The 9,779-nt window shown below is 33.2% G+C and overlaps 1 pseudogene; it reads right to left on the minus strand.

Moving 5' to 3' along the window:
- Positions 1-4,904: 4,904 nt before the first annotated feature.
- LOC148202953 (F-box/kelch-repeat protein SKIP11 pseudogene) lies at positions 4,905-9,417 on the minus strand (annotated as a pseudogene).
- Between the last annotated feature and the right edge of the window lie 362 nt (positions 9,418-9,779).

The following is a 9,779-nucleotide window of genomic DNA, read 5'->3' on the forward strand; positions in this document are numbered from 1 at the left end:
AACACATGCAAGCTGAACAGTGCTTGCATGCATCAGAAAAATGCAGAACTTTAAAGAATAAGTGATTTTTAACTTACAAACTTCACACAGCGGCTGGATTGATTGGAAGAAAACTCTTACCTCCAAGAAAGAGATCAAACACGTCCTAGATGATGATTAAAATAAGAAGAAAGTGAGGATTTTTAGAGAGAAGGAGGAGAATTGTAGAGAGAAGGAGGAGAAACTCAGAAATCTGGAGAGAAGAGGTGGATGCAAAAGTGGCTCAACGTTTGAAAATTTTTTTTATATACTACCGTCAAAAATCGATCGGCCAACCAAATGCAGACACCTGTCTTCCACTTTCTGAATTTTCTAAACCCTCACACTAACACCTGGATTCCACTAAAAGTTGAATTTAATGATTCTGACAAATTAGTTGTAATATATTTTTTCTCATGCACGTTTTCAGTATGATAGAGACAGAATAATAAAGCTCATCTAAATATGTTAAGATTTATTTCTCAAGTAATGAAGTACAATAAATAAATAAGTGATAATTAACCACTTTGTAGTAATCTCAATCCAAATATGACTATATTATAACTTAATACAATCTTAACCATTCACAATAACACAATCCAGTTACTTTCACAAACAATTGAACCATCTACAATTAAACTAGGGAAAGAATATTCATTAATCCAAGCCAATAATTCAATTTTAAACAAGGAATTTTAGATTAGTTCCCTTACTAGATAATTATTTATTTTATAAACAAGAACAACTTTAACTAGGAGAAAAAACTAGAAATGTCTCAAAATCCCAAAACACTTTAAAATAATTCCAAATAAGAAAAGTATTCAAGATTTAGAACAATTGAAAAATAATTGTTTCGGTTATAAGGCTGAGTCACTAAATACTTTCACAATTTGTCCTTCCTCGTTGTTTGGTCCTGCTCCTTGTGTCTCTTGTTCGCTAGTCCGGCCGGGTGTACCTGTTAAAGATACTCCGATGCCAAAGTCAGTAATTGAACCGTCCGGTTATCTAATACGACAATGACAGTAATAAATGCACAGTAATTGTCTCTACCTACCTGTTACCTTTGACTTATATTTATAGTTTTCGAGCATGAGCCTAGGATTAGCGATGTTTTAATCTCGGCCCAATCCTGGTCCAGTACCCTTAAACATGATTTACCTTAATCTCCTTAACATTAATCATTTACGCTTATGAGGCCGATCATTCCGACCGGCCAATTTGTCTTTTTTACTGGTCGTCCGGTCATGTCTTCATAATGGACTATGATGACCATCTGGTCATATGGTACAATAACTTTCTTGAAAAATTGACCATGTGAAACTACAAAAAAGTTATAGAAATTATAGGTAAAAGTAAAGGATTTTTCTTTTTCAAATCAAATTTTGGTTAAGATAAATTTAATTTAGATTCAACCACCTCATTACAAGAAATATCTATTAGAAAAAATGACAAGAAGTAGTTTCAAAAAGCTTATGTAGTAAGGAGACTATAGAAAAGAATGTATTTAAAAAAGATGGTGAGTTTTCATAAATAAAAAACTGAATAAGTAAAATTCTAACCTGTATTCTTATCATTTAAAAATCATCCCTCTAAACTAAAAGAATTGGTTCTTACATTCTCACAAACATTAACCCTTTGTTCACTTGAATGGATTTGGGGGAGAGTGATTGAGTGAATTTGAGAGGATTTGAAGATAAAAAATTTTGTTGTTTATTTGAGTGAATTTGGAGGTAAGTGAGAGTGAATTTGGAAGCAACGTTTGTGAGAATTAGTGTAGGATTTGATTGATGTGACAGATTAAAGAAATTTACTTCAAAATCCACTCTCACCTACCTCCAAATCCACTCTCACCTACCTCCAAATTCACTCAAATAAACAACAAAAAAATTTATTTTCAAATCCTTTCAAATTCATTCAATCACTCTCCCCCAAATCCATTCAAGTGAACAAAGCCTAAAAATTTTGCCCTTGAAAATTCATGTACCTAGAAAGAGGTAAGGATTAAAATTATCTCACTTTTATCCCATATGGACTTCCATAGTCTTGCATCCCAGATCATTAACTAGGTTGATGACTTTATTCTTCAATTGTTTAACTAGATTTAACCTTTGACTTTCTCAACTGAATGACATTGTGTAGATTAACAAATGTTGGAGGTAAACTAATTCATAAGTTACAAGACCATTATTTCAATGATCTAGTATGATCTTTAGATTTTTATGACTCCCTACATTTGTGGTAAGTGTAACCCTTAGAAACTAAGGAAAGTCAAGTTATTGAAAATCATAATAAAGAATATAACTTACTCTTATAATTTCTAAGAGAATCACCAAAAATCAAAAATGCAAATTCTTAAATGTAAAGAAGTTTGGAAAAGTTTATCTTTTAACATGTTTTTTTTATTAATGTTATAAAAGATAATTTTGAATATAAAATTCTAGTTAAATTTTAAGGATATAAAACTTTTGGAGCAAATTTCTACCATTTTCTTAATAATATTCCAACAATTAAGAGGTAAGTATAAGCATTTTCAGTCAATTAGAATCTAGTTTAGCATAAACTTCTCTTTTTCTCCAAAGATTATCTATATTTTTCCCTTCTAGTTCCACTTGTAGATATTTTAAGTTTAGAAGTTCAATGAAATCAAAAGGCTGTTATATCAATTAGTTAACGGTACTTAACTTATATATATATATATATATATATATATATATATATATATATATATATATATATATATATATATATATATATGTGTGAAATTAGTCTTATATATAACTAGAACAGTTAGATGCTTGAGTATTCCAAATGCTTATGACATGTTTTAATTACAAAATTCAAATTTAATATTAATCTTCTTAAAACAATAAATTTATATATATATATATATATATATATATATAATATTAATGGTGGTATATATATATATATATATATGTGTGTGTATTTTATTGAGACAAAATTGTTTGACTAGCAATCCATGTTTTGAATTTTATCAAACAATACTAAACGAAATATTATTTATAGAAAGAAGTGTTTAAACAATTGGATATGTCAAAAGACAAATGCTTGACAAATAAAATCGTTAATCTGAGTCACTAGGACAAAATACACATAATTAATATTAGAGTAATTTTGACCAAATAGATAGCATCTTATGCAATAAAGAAATGCATACGCTAAACGATTATGCATTTATATTCAAGCTACTTGTATCACCAAGCGTCTCACAAAGTAAATCATGTGTAATGACTAAAAAGAGGCTCTAGATGTTATAAAATAATTATAGAACATAGCATGTCGGGATAAACGATAATCATCCCATTAAGCAATATGTTAGCTCAAATTGATGCTAAACGATATATCACCTGTATCATTTAAGTCAACTTGATAATAAGTGATGCATTAATTAAATGATGTTGACGTAAAATATGTTCTGAACATGCAACGAGTTGTACGATCATTAACGAATAAAACATTTAATGTTGTACAAAAAAGTGTTTTCGTGCTTGCATACTTTGCTCTCTTTATCTATCTATGTATGAAATGATAGCACCTAGCTCAATGTAGAAGTTCTACACAAAGGTAAAAAAGGCATTAAGAGATAAAAAAAACATTCTTAGAATCCTTCATCAAAAAAATTTGCCTAAAAAGATCATACAAGTTATTTACACAAAAAAACTATGCTACTCTACAACGTAAATATGAGTTTGACCAAGTTACCGATAAAGTCTATGAAGCCTATCTTGATATCAACTTAGTATCTAACGATTATCTCACAAGATAATCTATATAAAGAAGATCAACTAAAGAGAAGAAAGTTGATGAAAAAGAAGAAGAGAGAAAAGGTGAGAAGTGAAGAGAGAGTATGTTCAAGAATGATTATAAAATATCAACTCCACTTTACCTCAGTGCATATATTGTCTAATGTTCTTCAACCAAACAAAAATATGAAGAAATAGAAAAATGAATGAAAACTTGCTCTATTAATAGAGAATGAGAAGAGTGAAAATACAAACTTTAAGAAAAACTTGACATAGCTTGAATATAGTAAACAATAGCTTGAATATAGTAAACAAGTATAAAAATTATACTTTATTGTTTTTCTTCCTTAAAAACTTTTATTAAGCTTTCTATTTCATCGTCTGAAAAATATCCTTATTTGAAAACCCATCAGACATTTTTACGAAAAGTTTTAGAAAATATTATTCATGTTTATAAATTGTAATCATCAAAGTAATAATTTTCTCTTTTTTTTATTGAAAATGTATTTTAAAGGGATAGACAACTTGAATCCATACTTGAAGCCCAACTTTTCAACATGCATTAGTGAGTTGCATAACATGGAACCCCGATCCATCAAACAATATGGGTTACACGAAGTAAAAACTTAATTACTATGGTCCAATTAAGCATGCTTTTCAGTTTCAAAAACTGAAAACAAAAAGTTATACCATTTTTAAATGTTCAAATTTGTGTTCCACAAACATGATTTATGCTTGTATATAACCTTGTTTTCTTCATCAATCAATGAGTTTTATAGGGATAGCTTTACATAAGGGAATTTAGTAGTTTAAAGATATCAGACCCAACAAAAAACAACTTAGGACTTTCAAAATCTCATGAGAAGAGATACCAGTAGATTCGGCCCATTATGCTGTTTTTTGGCAATTGAATTTTCTTCAGACCATAACTTAAGACAACAGAAGATATTGACCACTCATCTTAATTTCTGAACATTTTTGTTTTGTTTCAAAATGTTTTCCCTCTTTTGTTGGAAGAAAAAGGGGAGACTTTACTCCTTTTTTTTAAAATCATTAATTTTTGACGAAATATTTAATTGGGCTTTATTTTCATACTAACTACTTTCCCTGACTATGTAGGATTTATTGGTAAAAAAATTCCTTAATTGATATTCTACTTTCTTGGAGATTAGTCTCATCACTTGTACTTGTGAGATACCTCTGGATACAAGTTTTTATTTAAAATAAAAATCTATCTATAATTCTTCCAAAGTTTAATAATAACAAATATTTTTCTGCTTATGAATGCAGCATCATGTGTTAACTGAAACATCATCTTGATCATATGTTGCTTTGCTTTCATTCTTGATTGATCCCTTAGATTTGTTGGAGCGAGTCACTTGCCATTTCTGTTATCAAACGTCAATGAAATGTTACTAGGACTTGTTAGAATAAATTATTCTTCAATTCTGATTTTTTTTTTTTTTGGTTATTCTTCCATATTCTCCTATCAATGTTGAACTTTTATGTTGAAAATATTATTCTACGTACATAAGAAAATATGTCTTTTAAAATAATTTTATTAAAATAGCTTTACACTTTGAATAAATACATTAAATAAAAAGTGAGGTAATTTTGGTGGCTGAACGCTTTAATATTAACTTTTAAGAGCAAATTAGAAAGAAAAAAAAAACAAATGGCAAATTGTAAAATGAAAATATCACTTATTTTATGCAACTTGATATGCAACAGAATTTACTTCTGTTTCACACATTTAGTAAACTGCTGTTCTTGATTTCTACCAAGAGGAAGTTCTGTTGAGATAAATTCACTTATAAAAGACATAAGAATGCAAAATAATGAAGTATATTCCATAACTTAAGATAAAGTTTATGCTCTTAAGCAGTAAAAAAAGTACTTGTTTTTTATTTTATCTTTTTATTAATTATTTCAGGAACAGAGTTTATTCACATTGGACCTAAAGTTGTTTAAGGACTTTGATGTCTAATAATGGTGATGCAACCACCCAACAAAAAATATTTAAAGCAACTCTGCAGTTACAGGACTAAGATGAGTTTCCTACTATAACATGGACCATTGTCATATACTTACAATTAGAAACATCCAATAACTACAACAGGTTGAAGAAATACCAGATGTACTCATATTTCAATTTCAACAGGTTTAAGACACACTTGAAAAATAAGGGTTCATGCAATTGCCAAGACAACAAAAAACTTGTTTGATGGGAAGTAATAATAATGGCTTAATGATGCAGTACAATATTCCATCAATGTCTAATAATAAAGATCATTCATTTATAGTTTCAACTTTGAAACATTTTGCTCTTAACCATAGCTCCAATAACGATTTTTAAAACAACAAACCATTAATCACTGTTACTTATTTTGACAGCAGACGCAAACTGATTTTTTCATGAAGGTTGCAGTCTTAAAAAAGAAAACTTTCATCATTTTTAGTGCCATAATGCATAGGTCCATATAAAAAAATTGGAGACAGAAAATTCTATATATGATACCGAAGTCCAGACTAGAAAGAGCTCAAAATACAAGGTCCATGAATTCAAATGTGCAAAATTGAATCAATACAGAATCCAAGAAAGAAAAAGAAAAAAAAAAAAAAAACTCTCAGAAAGTTATTCATTCCTTCAAGCTAGGAAATTTATGATCAAGAAAATCAAGTATCTAGTTGTGTTCTCAGAAGCACTTAAACAAACAACACCAGTAACCTAAGTTTGTGTAGAACTTAAATTATTTAATCTATTCCTTTGCTACATGATACCAAAGTTCGAAAAATCACATGTCAATGGAAATGGGGGAAGATGCCAATTTCAATGTAACAAAATAGTGGTTGAAATTTTAAACATAAAAAAAAAGAAAAAAAAAAAGACTGAATAGCTCCTCCCCATAAAACTTTTCAGCTAATCTTGAGTAATATCTGAATGTTGTCCCCATCATCCCCAACCTTTCAAAGAAAAATATCATAGAAAGAAATAAGGGAGGGCAATGTACCAATTAGCAAGAATCCTGTGTCAATGGACGAATCAATGTTTGTGCAACTCCTTGGACATGAAGCATCAAAATTTGTATGTTTGAAAATTCAATGCTTCAACATCCCATCACAGCACAATTATAAACAAAGTTGCCAGAACGTTTCCTAGCAAGTAGATCCCACTGTGGAGGCCCTGCACTAGGCACCCATGAATTGAGCTCAATAAAACCCTCACCATGAGTCCTAGGTCCACCAATCACAATAAGCTTATCTCCACATGCCCTAAATGCAAGACCCCAACCATTCATCGACACTGCACGTTCTGGCAGTCTCCCAATGGTAATCCACACTTTTTCTTCCTTGTCATACTTCTTAACCTCCATGTCAGCGTAATCAGCAGCATATAGTTCATCATTTACAACTGCAACCAGAGGTGGTGCCTCAGCTGTTGCAGGCATCTCAGGACCCCTACTACTTCTTCCTGGGGACATGTTAGGAATCTCTGTCCATGTCCTGCTCTGAATATTGTACTCCTCTCCACATGTTAGGACCTTAGAATCACTCCCCCCAATCCCCCCTATAACAAAAAACTTTCCATCCATAAACACCCCAGAACACATCTTCCTTGGTTTCTTCATACTTGGCAGTGTTTCCCATGTTTGAGTCTCAGAATTGTATAATTCAGCAGAGTCCAGGATGTGTCCCTCTGAATCACACCCACCAGCTAATATTGCAATCTCTCCAAGGCTTGCTGAGCCAAACAAGCATCTTGGAGCATTCATCCTCATTCCAGATGTCCATGAGTTTGTCAACAGACTGTATCTGTAAATCACATGAGATCTTAGCTCCCTCCCAAACACAAGTAGCTCAGTTCCTACAGCTAAAGATTCCTTGTCTGAACACATAAAGCATTCATTAGAAGCCATCCTTGGCAAATGCATCCACCTCTGACGGATTGGATCATAGGCCTCCCATTCCAGGAGGGCGCAGGAAAAATAAATCCAGTGCTCCATAATACCATTTAGTCTCCTCCATTGATAGAGTTCACCACTTCGGATTATGTTCCGGAAGCTCCTAGTCAACGAGGCTAGAGAACCGTAGTCTGACCTTGAACACCGGCTGAGACAGGCTATTGAGCTATCACGGTTCATGCGTGGCAAGAGAGAACCAGAGTCTGAAGAATCCCCACCATGCTGCTGCTGTTGCTGCTCAGATTGCTGTTCACTTGAATTCATTAGATTCTCATCATCCTCCAACCGATATTCAGATAGCCTGGCACCAAAATCTGATAAATCCCCAGGCTTAGCCTGCTGCTGTTCATCGGATTGATGGTCACCAACATCCATCAAATCACCATCACCCTCCTGTTCTTGCTCACCAAATAGCCGGTCGGTCAAAGCTCCATCTTCTCCGACAACTACTTCACAAACGTTCAATGGCTCAGTGGCCTCCTGATCCATCTGGGAAACAACGGAATCATTGGCCTCAATAGATTGCCTTTGAAGGGAAATTCGAGCCATTTCAACTCTATTGTAAGAATCCAACTTCCTGGTACACTTCCTCGGCTGCTGGGGCTCATCCTCAACATCATCAATCTCCATAGGGCGCTTTCCATTCTTGATGTCCAACTCCAGCAAGCACTTCATGTAAGACCAGTCGTTCTCTGCCTGGCAAGTGCTGGAAAACAACCTCGGAACAACGCACGAACGACCGTCCAACATGTCTCCACCACAGAGAAAGGAACGCCCTTCACTCTTCAATCCACCACAGCAAAATCAAGAGCCTGTTCAAACAGAATTGATGAAATCCAATTCAATTCACAAGTTCCTAATTTTTGCCCCTTTTACTTCTTTGCACAAATTTAAACACCCATCACAGCAAGCAAGGCCCATCTAATCAACACCCGTCACACAAGTTTCTTCAGATCGAAATATCGTTCAACCAATCACCAAGACAAATCCCCAAAAACCACTTTTTTATTTCCCTTTGTTTTTGACATGGTATAACAAAGATGAAACCTTTGGTTAGTGGAAAAAACAAAAATGCCCCTTCTGTGATAGACAGATCCCAAAGATGCAAAACGCCAGAAATAACGTCAACTTCAATTGAACACACGAAATGCAGAAATGAATCCAACATCCCAATGCAGCAACAAAAGTTTGAAATTTTTAAATCAACCCATCATTCATTACGCCTCATGATTCAACTAGAAAAACCGAAATTCAATAAAGATCTCTAAATAACAGAAGAAAACCAAACCAGCAAAGCAAGTCACTGTTGAACTCATTCACAGAGAGCAATACTTGAAGAAGAGAACAAAAAAAAAGGCAAGCAGAGAGAAAAACAATGCTAGAAACTTACAGGGTTGGATAGGTACCAAAACCAACCAAAAATAAGAACAGAAAAAAAGGGTACTTGATGGCAATTTTCAAATTGAACAACAATCTTCAACTCTTTTTCTCTCTCTATATATATACATAATATATCTATTGCATGTTACTCACAGAAAGAACCACTTTCTCTCTCTACAGTGTCCTTGGTTGTCTCTGGTTGGTCCCTGGAGAAAACTCTCTGCAAATCAGATGGAAGGTTTGGTTGTTCTGATTTTGGAGCAAAATCTGAAAGAGAGGACCCTCTCTACAACCCCTTATCTCCCTTAAATCATAGCTTAATGCACAATTAAATAATAATTATTACTTCCTAATTTTTTATCATTATTATTTGTTTGTTATGAATTCTTTTATGATTTAAAATAAAATTGTTTTGTTTTTTGGGATTGTCCGGTAGGCGGCCGCGAGAGAAGACGGTGACCGTGGACGCAGCGGCGGTGGGACCCCAACATGTTCACCGTTAAGTAACCTGGAACTGGTTGTACCGGTGGAGCGACGTGTTGAACGGATAGAGAGATGGAACCCGTTACGTTTTCGATACGTCTCTCTGCCGTTTGATTTTGATTCTAAATTATCGGCTGGTCAATTTTTCGTGAGAGGGGAGGAATCACATGCG

Source organism: Vigna umbellata, chromosome 3 (genome assembly GCF_029865625.1).
Source record: "Vigna umbellata cultivar VRB3 chromosome 3, Vumbellata_1.0, whole genome shotgun sequence".
Classification (NCBI taxonomy): domain Eukaryota; kingdom Viridiplantae; phylum Streptophyta; class Magnoliopsida; order Fabales; family Fabaceae; genus Vigna; species Vigna umbellata.